Here is an 18075-nt window from a genome sequence, read left to right as displayed (position 1 = left end):
CCTTGCTCCTGGCATCTCGAAGAACACAGGACAGGGAAGCACCAGGGAAGCACCCCAGGGCTCCAGGGGAAAATCAGATATCCCGGTAAGGGCTGGTCATGTCTCTTACCATCCGGGCAGAAGCACAGATGGCAGTGGAGGAGCAGCAGATGAAACCTCAGCCACACCAGAAATACTTCTGGTCCACTTCCGTCATGGAACGTGCAAGGGATCCCCCCTCCGTCCCCCTGGTTCAGCGACTGGTGTCTCCTGGGTCTGGGGGGGGCACCTGGGGTCTCCCTGTGGCCAACTGCTGAGCCGTGGGATGTGGAGGGGGTCCCCCGCGTGCTTGCCGTTGGACCTGGAAGTGGACCGAGCGCACGAGGGGCCCCTCTGCACTCTCGTGGGACACTCCATTTGCCCCACCATCTCAGCATTCACGAGCTGCACCTGGTACCTCAAGGTACCTAGAAAAAACATAAATCTGTGCCTATGGCTGAATCGCTGAGTTTCTGAATCAGAATCAAATCTTCAGATCAATCGAACTTGGACAGTGATCCGAATCAGCAAATCAAATCACTGCCCCCCAAATCAGGCTGAATCTGAATTGAATACTGCCTGCTTCGCACACCCCTGCTGAATACCCTACTTAGTAGCCACTACATACAAGGAACTCAAATTCATTTTAATAGAAACTTTGATTTTCAATAGGTTATTACAAGTCTTTCTTCTCAGTTCCTGTGTCTGCCTGTTAGAATCTTTCCCTCAGTGTCACTGCGTTTCTGCCTAAGATGTTTCCTCTTAATTAATTCTAGAAGGTTGCTGATGAGCAAGTGTGATGAGCTGTCTCTGTGGTCCACCTCTATACTGTTTATGTGCAAATAAGGCTATTGAGCATGGGTCTCCTACATGGCAGTAAAGACTGAACACAAGCTCTAGTCCTACAACACACTTAACGATCCACATTCCTCTACCTAGTAGGAAGGGGAGCTTGGTCAGGCACAAGTTTTGGAGGCTGTACAGATTATTCTTACCTGCTCAAAGCCTTGGTTAATAGAGCTTCCTCTAGTCAGTCAGCCACTTTTATAGCAATGGCTGTTGAATTTAAGCTGTTCTAAAAACCCACATACTAGCAATAATTCTTCTTTCCCCTGAATTTTTTATATTCTCATAAAAATAGTTTGAGAAATATTTTTAATAAATTCAAATGCCACAAGATACTGGTGTCAACTTGACGAGCGAAGGATGATGCATGTCTTTTGTGGCATCGAGTGAAGTTGCTATGGTAATGACTCATTGCAAAATATTAGAATAATTGCTTTGGGACACTTGCACTGAATGTTTTGGCACTGACTCACTCCCAGCTAGTCCAACACATGAAGAGGGGAGTGTTCACAGTTTAAACTCAGTAGTGTCCAAGATCTTTTTAATATCTAGGGTCTCCATATTTATCTTCAGGCCCGCTTTCTGTCTCCTTCCTACTTGCCACTTCTAGAACTACACAATGGTTAAATTTCCAATCTGGGAAATGGATGGGAAGGAGAAAATTAGAATTAACCTTGAATATGTTCAATAGTATTTAGTATATTCTTGAAAATCCATAAGGCACAAAATGCCTTTCATTTATCCTTTTCTAATTGTTACTATTTTATTAGCTAGATGTTCTTGTAGACAAGGTATGCAGCAATATCTACTAAGTAATGGAGTTGCATTACTAAAATATTTTCACATTAGCAGGTCACCTATACCATCTTACGCATGGATGGTCTTGTCATCCTGATGGACTGTACTCCTTGAATGGCTAGGCATACATACACACAGTGACAGTGAAGTTCAGAGATGCTACTCTTATCTGAAACAGCTCCCAGTTCTGTCACTTTACTTAAACTGAGTAGCAGTTTATTTTACCACTAGTTTCACTGATTCCAGTGAGACTAATGAGGGAGCAAAGTGCTACTCCACATGAGTAAAGCTAGAAAAAGAGGGTCTTATAAAACAAGTAATTTCCTAATGAAATACCAGCACCATTTGAAACTGAACTAATGAGATGCCTAGTCTATAGTTCCTCTGTACCATGCAAGGAAAGGAATAGAGATTATCTTTGTTTAGTGACATTTATCATGATGATTTATCATGATGTGCCACAAATCAAGTTCTCATAGGTAATAAGTGCCATTAGTAAGCCATACACTTAGTATTCAAGGATACTGAAAGAGGTAAGTACATTTTGTGATCACAGAGAAAGTGGAATGATAGAATCAGGAAGGATCTGGATTGCTGACTCTGTGTCTGACAACAGGCTTAACCTTGCCCTGCTTTTTTAAGGTAAAACTTCCATTAAAGATGACAGAAATTTTGATTGAAGGAGGACTGCAGGAAAGGTTCCATATAGTTGCTTCCTCTCTCTCTCACATTTTTGTATCCATGGTTCTCTATTTAGTCCCACATAATCCCTTGGTTCTCTATTTAGTCCCATATATCATGCTTTACATCAGCTAGGGTAACACCCTGGCCCTTAAAGTCAAAAGGGAAAAAATTCCATTGACTTCAGTTGAGCTAGAATTTCAAACCAATGGATCATTGGTGCAGAATATGCATAACATATAGCTACCACATTCAAAGGCCAGATCCTCAGTGGGTCCAAATCAGCATAGGTCTAGTCAAGTCAATGTTGCTATACTCTTTTATATAAGGGTAGGATCCAGCTCCAAGGCTAATGCTTGGATCTTTGTACAGCATTCCCAATATATCTCTAAAACATCTGCACATTGAATCTCTGGGCTCAGACTTAGTATCTCAGATGGAGACTTTCTTTCACTTAACTGAAAATTAGTTTTCTTCAGAACATTTTTCACAAATTACCTTTTTTAAAAAAAAAAGTCTATAAGATAAACCTACATTTTGTCAAAGCACCCATGACAATACTTTTTAAATATCTCAAACAATGTACTTTTAAAAATATCTCAAACTATGTACTGCACTAGTAATTAAGTTACCATAATGCTAGCTGTACATTAAACCTTTGTTTCCATCCATTTGAGTATTAGATTAATGCTGCTTTGCAGTGCTAAACTGGAAAAACAGCAATGTGTAAAATGAAGAATTCAAGAGATGTGAACTACATGGAATAATTTTTAGCAACTATTTAGCTTTATAGTTTAGGAAAAAAACCCAAGTATTTATTTCATACCAGCAAACAGCTGAAGTCTCATACATTTTGTAATGCTGTAAATACAGACAGGAGAAATTCATGGCTAGGCCTACTGAATAGGTTAGAGGTAGACTATACTGTTCTACTTCACCAAGAGATTTGTAATGGAAGACTATATATATGCTGATCAATGGTGAACTGCACCCTACTACACTATTCATTATATTCCTTCCTTTTATTGATCACTTTCTGAAAAGTGCATGGACCTTCATTTCCCTCAATTTCATCTTTCCATCCCTCATGCCAGCAATAGTTAAAGAAAGGCCATCAGCTCATACTACTGGGTACTGGTCCTAATGCACAATGGAATGAAAGTGGTCTTCACTTTAGAATTTAACATGAGAGAAAGCATGCAAGCAAGCTGCTTTTAGCTTGGTGATATCAAACTACAGTAATGTATGAGTTAGAAGAGGCAAATCCTGTGCATATTCCTGTGGCTGCACAGACATCCTTAACAGCATTTAAACCCCCTTGAAGAAGATGCAGCTTATCTGAGAACGGCAGAATTGCGTGGCTATCTAGCAGCTTTATGACATCTTGAAGGTGATTTTGGCTGTATTTCTGTGTAAGGATCCCTCTGTATTTGATTATTTTCAGTTACCTGGCATCACTGGTGTGATGTAATTAATCTACCATTACTAATTATGATGTAGATGCTCCCCTATATCAAGCTTAGTGCCGCTTCCTTGACAGTCATATTACACCAGACACATTTTATCATGTTGCATCAGTACACGCTAGTGAGAGCCACAACCTGGATCCTAAATCTCTGACAAGTCTGTTGCTAGGTTTTGCAGCTCCATACAGAAGCAAATTAGACACTGTCCACTAAATCTGGAAAAAGTAAATGAGATACGATTCCAAGGTATCACAGATTTTTGTATTTAAAATGCAGATCTCACCACAGAAATTTTTGGGGGGTGGAAGAAGTGGGAGATGCAACTGGATGGAGCAGTTATACGTTTCAGCTCATACAAAGGAACTGGCAGCAACATGGATAACCGAAGGCTTTGTAAAGTTTGAGGTTCATTTCTTCCCTTGTTATCCTGGGTAGCATCAAAGGAAACCTTGACTGGAGAGGCCTGAATATTTCATTCCCCATGCCTGTGCCTTTAAATAACATGCAAGTTCCCTACTGCATGTTGTCCCAATTGTGATGTTTCTGCTAAAATAGCCAGCAAATGTGACACGCAAGCTAATCATATTAATCTCCATCTTACCTGATGAATGGAAGGAGCTTACATTGCCTAGACCTGCAGTATTAAACCATTCTCTACAGTCAGTTCACATTTTGAAGATCACCTCTGCAACTACAAGTGCTAAACATTTACAGTTTTGAGACAACAGCTAAGTTTTGAAGCACAATTATGTAGCAGCTTTTTAAAAGGAGCCATCAGAAAATGATTGCTGATTCACATAAGAAGATAAATTAAATATAGGACCTGGCACATTATTAAATATTATACTGCATTTTGATTCAGCACAACAATGTAATGAAATAGATTCTTTTCAAACTACTTTTTTTTCTTTTTCAAATTAGCGCTCATAACTAGGGACCTACTTTATTTGTGATTTCACAGAAATCATAAAATCCTCAATTGTCTGTGAAATCAATTAAAAAAAACCAATAAAAATAAAATGCTGGCTCCCCAGTGGGAACCAGCAGTCCTTGCTGCCTCACAGCCTTCCTAGGAGGAGAATGTGCCAGCTGAAAGGGTGGCACAAAGGGCAGCCAGCAGTCAAGATTGCAGCCACCCCTTCGTCCCTCCCCGGGGCCTATCTGCCAATCAGCAGTGAGGGGTGGGGCTACACAAAGGGAAGCCAACAGCTAAAATAGTGGCCACCCGCTCATTCCACCTCCCCCTGGGTCCTTTCTGCCAATCAGGGCCAATGAGCAGTGTAACTGGGAAATGTCTGCAAAAGTCAGCTCTTCATGTCGTGACCAAGACATGAAAATTATATTGTCTCACTGCAAATTAAATAGGTCTTTAATCATAATTTTCTATTGTAAAGTATGGCTGTTTTAATTGCCTTATTATTTATCTCCTAGTCTTCTGACCATCCATTTTTCTCATAGGATTGAAAAATGCAGGGCAGAAAAATAAATCCAAAATTAATCCAAAATAATATTTAATAATTTAATAGATTTCATAGACATTAGGGCTGGAAGGGACCTCGGAAGATCATCGAGTCCAGCCCCCTGCCCCAGGAGAAGGAAGTCAGCTGGGGTCATAGGAACCCAGCAAGATAAACATCCAATTGACTTTTAAAGGAATCCAGAGTAGGTGCTTGCACCACCTCTTGCAGCAGTCTGTTCCAAGCCTTGGGGGCTCAAAAAGTAAAGAAGTTCTTCCTTACGTTCAGCCTGAAATGGCCTTGGAGGAGTTTCTGACTGTTTGACCTTGTCATCCCATGGGGTGCTTTGGTGAATAGGCATCCCCCCAGATCCTTCTGTACACCCCTTATATACTTATAGGCAGCCACTGGGTCCCCCCTGAGCCTGTGCTTTTCCAGGCTGAAGAGTCCCATAGCTCTCAGCCTCTCATCATAAGGCCCGTTTTCCTGCCCTCTGATCATGCACATGGCTCTCCTCTGGACTCTCTCAAGGTTCTCCATATCCCTTCTAAGTTGTGGAGCCCAGAACGGGATACAGTACTCCAACTGTAGCCTCACCAAGGCCGAGGACAGTGGGAGGATGAAATCCTGGGATTTGCTAGAGAAGTATCTATGGATGCAAGCCAGAGTTTTGCTTGCTTTGCCGGCTGCAAAATCATATTAGTAGCTCATATTTATCTTGTGGTCAATCATGACCCCCAAGTCCCTTCTGGCCATGGTGCTAGCAAGCGTAGCACTGTCAAGTCTATAAGTATGCTGTGGGTTTTTCTTCCCAAGGTGGAGTACCTTGCATTTTTCAGTGTTGGAGGCCATCAGGTTTTCATCCACCCATTTTCTGAGCCTGTTAAGGTTGGCTTGGATTACCATCCTGTCCTTGGGTGTGGACGCTTTACCCCAAAGTTTGGTGTCATCAGCAAACTTGCCCAGTCCTCTTCTGACACCAATGTCCACATCATTAATGAAGATGTTGAAAACAATAGGCCCAAGGACAGAGCCTTGGGGAACCCCATTGATCATGGCACACCACAATGATTGACTTCTCTCAACTACCACTCTTTGGGTCCCACCTCAAAGCCAAATCCCCAGCCAGCAGACTGTGATGTAGCTGAGGCCACAGTTGGTCAGTTTTTCTATAAGATGATCATGGGATACCAGATCAAAAGCTTTTTAAATTCGAGATATCTGACATCAATCTCTTCTCCCTTGTTCAGGTGATATGTCACCTGGTCATAGAAGGAGATGAGATTGGTCAGGCAAGACCTACCCGCAAAAAACCCATGCTGGCTATTCCTCAGGAAATTGCCTTCAGCCACTTTGTCAAGAATGATCTCTTTGATTTTCTCCAAGATCTTCCCTGAGATAGAGGTGAGGCTGATGGACCTGTAGTTCCCCAGATCTACTTTCCTCCCTTTCTTGAAGATAGGCACCACAGTGACCTTCTTCCAATCTTTGGGCACTTCGCCTGAGTACCGTTCTTGAAGATCCATGCCAATGACAGAGCTATGACACTTGCCAACTCTTTAAATACCCTAAGGTGTAAGCTGTCTGGGCCAGCTGACTTGAAGGTGTCCAGCCTCTCAAGGTGTTCCTTCACATGGTCAACACTGATAAAGGGTAACAGTTCTCCCTCACCCTGGCCATCGTGTACCATATTGAGCAGGGCCGTCCCTGGGGGCTGGTGAAAAACTGACACAAAATTCCCCGTTAAGCAGATTGGCTTTTTCCTGGGCGTCGGTTGTCAGTTGACAAATATGGCTTAGCTGGGGTCCAATGTTACCCTTGCTTTTCCTCCGGCTCCCTACATATCTAAAAAAGGACTTTTTATTGTCCTTGATACGTGTAGCCAGGTGGAGTTCAGTTGGAGCCTTGGCTTTCCTGTTTCGCTCCCTACAGGTCCAGACATGCAGAGTACTCCTTTGGGGTGGATCCAGCCTTCCATCCTTTATAGGTCTTTCTTTATAGATGCAGGAGGTCCACTAGTTCCCTGCAACACCAAGAGGGCTGCTGTGCCCTTTTGCTGCCTTTCCTCCGAGACAGGATAGACATTGCTTGAGTTTCCAGGATCACTCCCTTAAGGAGCAACCACTCTTCTTGAACTCCCCTCCCTTTTGGGTCATGGTCCCTTAGGGCCTCACTAACAAGCCTCCTGAGCTTGTCAGTCAGCTTTCCTGAAGTTGAGGACTTCTGCTTTGCTGACTGACTTGCCTGCTTTACAGTGGATGGTGAAGGTGATCAGCTCATGGTCTCTGTCTCCCAACTTCCCTTCAATCGTTAGGTTGCTGATGAAGTTATCCCCAGTTGCCAATACCAGGTCAAGCAGAGTTTTGCCTCTCGTCGGTCCATAGATTTCTTGAGTCAGATATAGATCATCCATGCATATGAGGAAGCTTTGTGACCGTTTGGATGTGGCTGAGTGCTCTTCCCATGAGATGTCAGGGTAGTTGAAATCTCCCATGACAACCATGCACTGGGAGCATGCAGCCTGAGCTAGTTCCCTGGCAAATTCCTGGTCAAGCTCTTGATCCTAGCTAGGAGGTCTGCAGTAGACTCCCACCATTGTGTCCTCTGTGCCCTGTTCACCACGGATTTTGACCCAGAGAGTCTCCTGGACTGGACTAAACACCTCCTAAGTTTGTTTTTTTAAGGTCTAATAAAACATGTGGCAGGCAACTTTATCACAACTGCAACCCAAAACCCTCGAGATAAGGAGGCCCAGTGGCTTTTTTGGAACAACATCAAACTCGAAGCACTGGCAAAGCAGGAAAAGTGCCTCTGAGCCAACGTTGGGGAATACCTATTTTGTGTGTGACCAAACACAACTTCAGCATAAATTCACCGCTGAACAGTTTGGTTCTATTGGGACCTAGGTGATTGTGTGTATGCGCAGCCACCAAAACATGGGCTTCTGTAAGACCTCACTAGAAAAAACTAAGATGCCAGGAAAACAGCTTAGATACTGACAGAATTAAGCGAGGGACTAGAGAGCTTCAGTATCATCTAAAAGTTCAACACCAGGCATTTAAAGCAGTTTTTAGGTCCCTATGTCCCTCTTGTAAATTTTGTCTTACATACTTCTATCAGCACATCACTGATCCTTGTCCTCTGTGCTCCTTAGTGCAGTTATGAAGATTAAAGCTTCTAGCTGTGCAGGTGTCCTTTACTGAAGTTCCTCATGCTAAGTAAGTACTAAATCCTTAAATGTTATGATTAGTGGTGAACCTCAGTGGTTTTCCTGTCAGAAAGATAAAGCCAGATGAGCTAAGTCTTTGGAAGCCATTTCAGGGGCATAAAATTTTCTGTGTTTTTTTACATATATAGTAAAATTCCCTTGTCAGTAGCAGTGCTTCCTACAGCACTAAATATGTCCACAGAGGAATTACTAAATTGCTGGCAAGTAAAAGGGACCAGTAAGTTTTCTTACAGTCAGCTAGTGCTGCCTTCCAATTTCTGAAGACAGATTATCACTGTAAGTCTTCCATGACACTCTGAGGATAGTTGTGCCTCATTTGAAAAGAGAGGCAGTTTGTATGCCATGCTGTACTGGATCCAGGTAACTAGAATTCTTTTTGCCATAAAGAAGAGAGGTAATTAAAGTAGGCTTCTTTCAAAATTATATGACATAGCGGAATCATTTTACAAACATACGTACTAATATAGCCATCCCTGTGTCTGATAATATATTCACTAATCCATGCCACTCAGTACTGTGATTTATTTCTCTCCAAATTGGAACCTATCCTGAAAATATATAATTAAGCTAGTTTGACAGGTGTATTCAATGAGCCTAATGAACTGGAAACATTTTCATGCTGAATATTAGAACACTGCTAAAATAATGTGCAGTCTATCACAAACTGTACAGTGGACACAAGATGACTATTGGATCATAATTTGATACTTAAGAGAACTTCCTGAGAGGCAGATGCCTGCTTTGTTTCTTGAACTTCAAGAAGAGAGCAAAGATTTAACTGTAAGAACTGGCTGGAACATTTTAACCAGATTTCATTTTGATGAAATATCCAGTTGTGTCAAAACTGAAACTTTTCTTGGAAACAAAAATTAGCCTGGCAATATGGGGGTGAAGACGGGAAAGGGAAGAAAGCATGAAAGAGACTGGTATTGCCAGATTTGGGGCAATCTGAGATAAAGAACTGCTCTGTCAGGCAGAGATGGGACTCAAATCCAAAACTCATGTTTAGAAGTTGACCTAACTTAAGGAGGTGGCTGGCTGATTTCACAGATTGTGTGAGATTGTGGGGTTGGCTGCCATATTCATGGGCTGATCACAACAGGCCCTCCCATGCCTCTGCTTGGCTGAGGGGCCCTGGTGGCCACACCTGTCATGTCTGATTGGCAGTAAGGGTGGAGAGGGGCAGGGCTACTTGACAAGTAGCCCTTTCAGGCAATCAATAGTAAGGGGAGGGGGCAGCAGCAGTGTTGGGCTGTTCTTCATATGGGAAGCCCCTGCACTCCCTTTCCCCCCCAGCAGGCTATCAGTACTCCTGGCTTCCTTTTTTTGATTTTGCGGACATTGCCTGGGCAATGCCAGATTTTTGGTTTCTGTACAATCCATGAAATTGCAATTTCAGAAGGTCCCTGCTCATGTTCCATGCGGGTGCTCTACCCACCAGGCTACATATATATATATATATATATATATATATATATATGCATATGCTTTCATGAGTATATTGAATGAAAACAGTCTGAAATCTCAGCAGCTGCCACAAAACAGTTGTCTTCTGGTCACCCTTTTTAGCTACATACAGACCACCTTGATTCCTGCCCATTTTTAAAGCTTTATTGTTGAAACACAAAATAAGAAGCATTTTCATTGCGTGTGCCTGGCAGAGAGACACTCCACTGCTGACCTCAGGAATGTTGTTCTACCTGCTTCCTCCAGAGCACCCTGTCCTACCTGCCTTCTCCAGAGCACCCTCACTACCTCATCTACACATTACATTCAGATCGACCAAACCAAGGTTAGGTTGATCTAAATGTCACAGCATGCAAGCATTCACGAGGCTTAGGTCACTCTCAAAATGACCTGATCTAAAGTTAGTTCACCTCAGAGGTGAACTAGCTTTAGATCAGTGGTGCTCAAATTTCTTGCCCCATAGAACTGATGGGTGGTGCCTGATCCAGCTGTATGCAGGGGAGCAGGAGGCAGCTCAGGCCCCATCCAGCTGCACCTGGGGAGGGGGCATGACCCAACCCCAACATGGTCACAGAGAGGGACGGGGGCTTGGTCTGTCCCCAATCTGGCTGTGCAGGGCTTGGAGATTTGACAACACAGGAGAGTGGCACTATTAATTGCCACTGCTCCCCTGCTGCCAGATCTCCTGACCCATGGGGAGCCCTGCAGGCCAGATGCCATGGCTCTGTGGACCAGATCTGACCCATGGGCCAGGATTTAAATACCCTAGAGTTAGATCAACAAAAGGTTAAGCTCTAAACTTGAGCTTGATCCTGCAAACACTTGTTAACACCCTTGAGGCATGCAGAATAGGTGTGTGGGTATGGCTTTCTTCTAAGCAGCAGCCTCAGGAGCTACATGGAGCTAATGTAGCCATATCCAAGAGGCCCAGGAACATTAAATATTAAGGAGAATTACTGGTACAAAGGAAATCCAGATTAGGCCACTTGAGTACTATGAACTGTAATATGGTATCAATAGTTCTTATTAAGACAGTTAGTGACAACTGCATTACTTTTGAGCAGTGGAAGTTAGAGGGAGTTGTCTTCTCAAACACAAATGTTACAGCAGTGCAAAACATCCATATTTTATTAAACCGAAATTGAATTTAAAAAAATCTCCTTCCTCCATCCTATTTGAGTACAGATATTCTGCCCTATTCCAATTCTGTGGCCATTTTCAATCTTTACTGTAATTCCTCTGGATTTACACCAACATAGCTAGGATTAGAGTGTAAACAATAAGAACAACCCAGTTTTTCGGCAGGTAGGGAGAGAGAGAGAATACTCAGCAAAGACTCTGAGATTGGATAGTGTGAAAATAGTTAAATCATTTGCACAACAGCTGGTAAAAAATATTCAAAATGGTGCGTATAAACACATCCACTATTGGAGGCCAACCTTTCTGGCAGGCATGCCACAAATTAAGCCCTGTACCCTCTATGAGGTACCACTTAAATCTTCTTTCCTGGCCTGATCACCACTGCTTTCTGCTTTCCGCCCAAGCTGCTGCTCGGTTTTCTGCTCCCTACCCCCATCTGCCACTGTGCTGCTGCCTGCTTCCACCCCAATCTGCTATGTCAGGGGTTCACAATCCCTGGGCCATGGCCTGGTGCTGGGCTGTGGCAGGTTGGCTGCTGGTCCACAGCATGGTCAGCTGCCAGACCAGAAGTGACTGAGGACTGGTAAAACATGGCCTCCCAGAGCCAGGCAGAGAGGCCACAGCTCCTTCCTCAGGGCCCGTGGCAGCTCAGGGTTTGACCCACCCCCCACCACCTGGGGGGTAGGGGTATCCTTACCTGTCTTCCAGCTGGAAATTCTTGCCATGGTTGGCTGTGACTGCTGGGCTGCAGTTTGCTGGGCCATAGCCACTTCCAGGTTGCAGTTTGCTGGGCCGCGGCATAAAAACTTTGGGAACCCCTGTGCTATGTGCCATACACAGAGGTTGACTGTGCTACTAATGGCATGTATATATGCTATATGAATATGTTACCCCTGGTATATGCTATATGAATCTTTGAATTTACATGATAGTTATTAGGGCTGTGCAAAGCTTTGGTTGCTGATTTAATTTGGAGAAGATTCAGCCCAATTTGGTGGCTGAATCTGAATTGAATCAGGAGACCCATTAATCTCTCTGCCTCGAATTGGAAGCCTCCGATTCGATTCAGAGAGATTTGATGATTTGGCCATAGACACAGCTTTATATTTTTTTCTATGTACTTCAAGGTACTGGGCGCAGCTTGTGAACACTGAGATGGTGGGGTGGATGGAGCATCCCATGGGAGCACAGAGGAGTCCCTCGCATGCTTGGTGGCAGACCCGGAAGTGGACCAGAAGTACTGCCGGGTCTGCCGTGGAGCATGTGGGGGACCACCCCATATCCCAGCGCAGCAACTGGTGCCTCCTGGGTCGGGGGGGGGCACCCAGGGTCCCCCTGTGGCCAATCACCAAGCCAGGGGGCTGCAGAGGAGGAGGAGGGGCTGTCCCCCTCACTCCCGTGGGCCATCCACCCCACCATCTCAGTGTTCACGAGTCACGCTTGGTACTTTGAGGTACATAGAAAAAACATATAAAGCTGTGTCTATGGCTGAATTGTGGATTCTTCAAATCAGAATCGAATCTTCAGATTCAGATTTGGCTGAATCAAATTGGAACAATGATCTGAATCAGCGAATCGAATCACTGTCTCCCAAATTGAGCTGAATCTGAATTGAATACTGCCAGATTCGCACACCCCTAGTAGTTATTGCCACCAATTGTTATAACATAATGTGAAAATAGAAGGTATGAATCCTGCTGCCTTTTCTCTTAACATTTCCACCTTTCTAAAAGCAAGCTTTATGAGAAATCTCATGAGAGCTTAACTGCTTATTTCCAAACCAATTTTGCAGCCCCAAGAGATGTATTCAGAATGGTGTATATATACTGATGGAATCAGCTGATATTTTACTATGGCTTACATATGAATCTTACTTATAATGCTGCTGTACATACATGCATATTTCTTAGAGTCTGACTACCAAGTAATATTTTTTTTTAAAATACAGTATTAGTGCTCACTTAACATAATATAATCCACCTACATAAAATTGCATTTTAATAAAAGCATAACAATTCCATAAAAGTTTTTATGGTGGCAAAAAGGTGATGTCTGTTTCTACTTTAAGTGTAACACAAGGCATTGGTGTCATGGTTTAGGACCTAGTTACCTGAGAGATGGCCACTCTTCTTGTCCCATGTGGACACAAATCAATAATCAGTGGTGCTCAAACAAAAGGGGTCTCATACTCCAAAGAGAAAGGAACTTCTGCTAGAGCATTTTCAAGGAGTCTGGCTTTGCAACTCATTTTTCTACCATAGCCCTTCAGCAATATTGACCTTCCAGACACACAGCAATGCTTTATCTTCCCCACTCACATTTTGGGGCTGAGAGTCTCAGGATTATAAAGGTTTGTAATAACTGTATTATTAATAAATTAAATGTATAAATATACTTTTCTGATGGTATCTATTTATGTAGCAAATTGTATTATGTGTACTCCATACATACATTTATGTTTTGAACATTCTGGACTTGTCTGGTCTTGTTTTTATGAACCTAGATAGATAAAGTACTTTCCTGATTTAAACAAAAATAGATCACTTTATTCACCAATCAAATGCACTTACCACTGGGGTGAAATACATTAGCATCTGTTTAATACTGTACAGCAACCCTACCCAACAATGTAGGGCAAGCAGCAAAAAAAAAAATGCTTTATCCACTTAAAACTGCAGATGGAAAGTAAGTGGGCAGAATGTAATTATCCACATTGGAATTTGGCCAGGACAACAGATTTAAACACCACTGCTGACACAGAAAGTGCCTTGGGAACATTAAATATCACAAGTGGTCAGGACCTCCATTTTACATATTACTCAATAATCAGCACCTCCAGCAACTCAATACCCCCTAACTCCATGCTGAGGCACTGTATATCATTAGCACAGACAGGAGAGTACAAATGACTTTCCTTGAGCTCTTTGTAGAAGCTTTGTCCTACCTCTAACCACTGTCTCAACCCAATGATGCACTTATAGATTCATAGATTCATAGATGTTAGGGTCGGAAGGGACCTCAATAGATCATCGAGTCCGACCCCCTGCATAGGCAGGAAAGAGTGCTGGGTCTAGATGACCCCAGCTAGATAGTTATCTAACCTCCTCTTGAAGACCCCCAGGGCAGGGGAGAGCATCACCTCCCTTGGGAGCCCGTTCCAGACCCTGGCCACTCGAACTGTGAAGAAGTTCTTCCTAATGTCCAATCTAAATCTGCTCTCTGCTAGCTTGTGGCCATTGTTTCTTGTAACCCCCGGGGGCGTCTTGGTGAATAAATACTCACCAATTCCCTTCTGTGCCCCCGTGATGAACTTATAGGCAGCCACAAGGTCGCCTCTCAACCTTCTCTTGCGGAGGCTGAAAAGATCCAGTTTCTCTAGTCTCTCCTCATAGGGCTTGGTCTGCAGGCCCTTAACCATACGAGTGGCCCTTACTAAAGATACTACCCATACTAAAGATTTCCTTTTTTCTCTGGACCCTCTCCAGGTTATCTGCATCCCTCTTGAATTGCGGCGCCCAGAATTGCACACAGTACTCCAACTGCGGTCTGACCAGCGCCCGATAGAGGGGAAGTATCACCTCCTTGGACCTATTCGTCATGCATCTGCTGATGCACGATAAAGTGCCATTGGCTTTTTTGATGGCTAACTTAGTTTGCAAGATCACAGGATGATAAGCAAGTGCTAGGTTTGCTGTATGTAAGGAGGCCCCCAAAGGGAAAATGGAGAAGGCTGAGACAGACTTTTGTTTGAGGCCTTGTTCCTTAACCTAGTGTTTCTCAACCAGTGGGACGTGTCCCACTTGTGGGACTCAAAGGTTGTGTAGGTGGGATTTCAACTCATTGCCCGGTTGAAAAAAATCAGTTGTTTGCACTTCAAATAGATAAATCAACAGGAATCTCAAACAGTGCAATTTTGTGGTTTGTTTGGTTTTTTTTAATCATGGTGGGAGCAGGGTTTTTTGACAAAATGGTTGGCAGGACATAAGGTGCAAAGCGTTGAGAACCACTGCCTTAACCCACCACTAGCATATAGTCACTGCAGCATGTACAGTAATTCACTGTTCAGATAGCCATGTACTTAGATGTGATGGCAGAGGAAAAGAAGTAGTTAAAAGGAGTTAAATCTTTTCTCTGGGTATATACATATGTTCACTGCACCTGGTCTAGGTTAAAGATTCTGACTTTAAGCTTGCTGCTGCCAGGAGAAGCGTGGGCAGCCTGAGGTAAGAAGATTGGGCATGCCATGTTTTGGACAATTTAATCCTCAGGAATGCCTGCAAAAGTGGACATTTAGATCGACCTAACCCTGATTAGGGTAATCTAAATGTAACACTGACATGTATACTCACTGACTGTTCCATCTCCTCTTTCTTTAATCCAGAACCTGAGCACAGATATTTTGTGCTGAAGCACATACCCCTCTGCACAAACCACGGCAGACATTTTTGTGTCTCTAGGGAGAGCAGGATTTGCTCTATAATGTACAGAAGATTTTGTGAATGTTCAGCTTCATCAACAGACACAAAGGGCAGTTCCTGGGTACAAACAGAAGAGCAGCTCCCCATTGCAATTCACAGTGCTTTGCAGGAAGCACTATGAATTGCAATGATCCTCTGGACCCAACAGAAGTTCACTGCTGGGTCCAGGATTTGGGGATTCCGGCTGCTTGCTGCAAGCCTGAAGCCTGGTCTCCATAGCAACACCATCCCCCCCTCCCAGCCCCTATGCTGTTTTCAGAATGGGAGGGGGGAAAGGCAGCAGAGGAAGCTCATTCTTGGGGTTCCCCAGCCAGTGTTGGAGGATGGGGTGTGTGGACCAGTGCCCCCCACCTTGGGAGACAGGGGGACTCCAATCAACCTGTCCTACCCTCCAGCAAGAGCTGAGAACACCCCAAACCAAATTCCCTCCGCTCCCTTTCCCTCCTCCTATTCTGAAAACAGTGACAGGTTGGGAACTCTGCAGATACAAGTTACAGAACGTGCTCTGTTTTGGAGTGTGTTTATCTGAACCCTCATGCAACAAGGGTTCAGATTTTCATGGGGCTGAGCCCTTTAAAGCAGTCAGATTTTCATGGGGCTGAGCCCTTTAAAGCGGTCTGCAACCACACTCCTGTGTGGTCATCACTGTAGACTGCTTTCTGGAGCCAAATCAGGCAAAAATGGTAACTTCCCCCTAGCTCCCTGTGAAACAGTCTCAAACTTTGCTAAAGAGAAATGCTAACAGAATCTTTATAAATCTTTGAAAGTGAGCCATGTGATCATGATTAATAGTACAAAGTCGTATTCCTTCTTTCTGAATAAACTGAAAAATCTATTAAAATACCATTGTATAGATGTTTTATTCTACTACTGACATTGTGTTTAGTAGGATTCAGGTAAGAAAAGCATTTGCTATCACTGACTGTTGAACTCAGTCTCTGGATGCTTTTATAGCCAAATTAATAAGGTGTTTGAAATACCAGCATTTAGGAAGGGATCTGTAGATCAGAGCTCTAGTGAAATGTTTTGGATTTTTTCTACAGCTCTGTTGCATTATGCAGTCCCTACTTACTAGAAGCATGCTAAATAAAATAACTGTTATTTTCTCCTGGTGGTTAGGAATAACCTGGTTAGGTTCCTATGTAGCCCTTATTAAAGAGTCATGAAACACACTGGCAGTCTTCACTGCAGGTATTTTAATTATTATTTGCTCTTTAAAGATTTCCCAAGGCTTCCTATTACTTTTCTTCTAAATCTTTTAATCCCGATAAGAAGTTCCAAGGAAACAATAAAGACAGACTGCAGCAGATGTCACGTACTGGGACACACTCAAGTACCACTGCCTCAGGCAATAACATAAGGTGCAGCACTTTCCTAGACCTTCTGATCGGTAGAAGGTAACTAAAACCCCCAAATCTGAGCTTTTAAGGGAATTTTACTGGAGGTTGGGGAAACAGGAAGATTAGTCTGGTGAGCCTAAGGCAAAGCTAAATGTAACATGGAAGGAAACTGTTCAGGGAGAAGAGCAAGAAACACATTAATAACAAGTGAATGTAAGGTAGTACGGCTCTGGAGTAGTGATCAGGTGTGTGAAGCTGAGAGGAGATGGGTTCCTCATGCTGTTTGGATTATCTCCTACTTATATACTTATTTATACTGCTGTCCTTAACAGTGCATCTAATTGACTCATAATCAGTCATTGGTTTCATTCTCACAATACTCTTATGAGATAAGGAGGGAATTCTACCCATTTTACAGTCATCACTAGGCAGATTAAATGACTTGCCCAGGGTTACAGAGAAAGTCTGTGGCAGAGCTGTGAACTGAAGCTGCATCTTTGGAGTTCCAGTCGGGTATTCTGTCTTAGCCCACCCTTCCTACTCTACCCATGCACCCTTGTTTCAGTTGTTCCATTGTCCATTTAGGACAGGGGTGGGCAAAATGCGGCCTGCAGGCTGGATGCGGCCCACAAGGTGATTCTATTTGGCCCACAGGGCCCCTAAAAATTTAAGAAAATTAATATTTATCTGTCCCTGGCTACCTGTCATGTGGCCTTCAATGGCTCACCAAAACTCAGTAAGCAGCCCTCCGCCCAAAATAATTGCCCATCCCTGATTTAGGATCTAGTACAGGAATTGGAGCACTGGGGAGAGGTAAATAAATAATAATAATAAAAAAACCAATTAGTAGCAACCAGTTTGTGGGAACAGGCAAGAAATTGTCTATATGACCTCATTTGAGCCAGCTGTTAAGCTAACACTGTCAGTTATTTCTGGACACAAAAAAGGAAAGTTTGTTTTATAAATCTGGCCCTTTACGTCAAGTTTCAGCCGGAGCTTTAAGCTCTGAAGCTGTGAAAATAAAGGGCTATTTTAGAAATGCTGACAGACCCTAAACCAGCAGCACGCTGAATGGTGATGCTATAGAATTAGAGCTTAAGATCAAAAAAAAAAAAAAAATCACACAGTTGAGCTCTTATGCCAGGCATCCCAGGC

The 18075-nt window shown here is 43.3% G+C and overlaps 1 protein-coding gene and 1 long non-coding RNA gene across 3 annotated transcripts in view; one reads left to right on the top strand and one right to left on the bottom strand.

The window, feature by feature from the left end:
* LOC109284211 (uncharacterized) overlaps positions 1-16411 on the top strand; it is a 37683-nt gene extending 21272 nt beyond the window's left edge. The window contains exon 3 of the long non-coding RNA XR_009463490.1: positions 14588-16411. This is a non-coding gene — a long non-coding RNA (uncharacterized LOC109284211). The remainder of the gene's footprint in view (positions 1-14587) is intronic.
* KCNAB1 (potassium voltage-gated channel subfamily A regulatory beta subunit 1) overlaps positions 1-18075 on the bottom strand; it is a 323343-nt gene that overhangs the window by 216916 nt on the left and 88352 nt on the right. The window lies entirely within an intron of this gene.

The sequence above is a fragment of the Alligator mississippiensis genome, chromosome 7 (assembly GCF_030867095.1).
Source record: "Alligator mississippiensis isolate rAllMis1 chromosome 7, rAllMis1, whole genome shotgun sequence".
Lineage (NCBI taxonomy): Eukaryota > Metazoa > Chordata > Crocodylia > Alligatoridae > Alligator > Alligator mississippiensis.
Note: the sequence above shows the minus strand (reverse complement) of the source record. Positions and strands in the feature narration are given on the sequence as shown.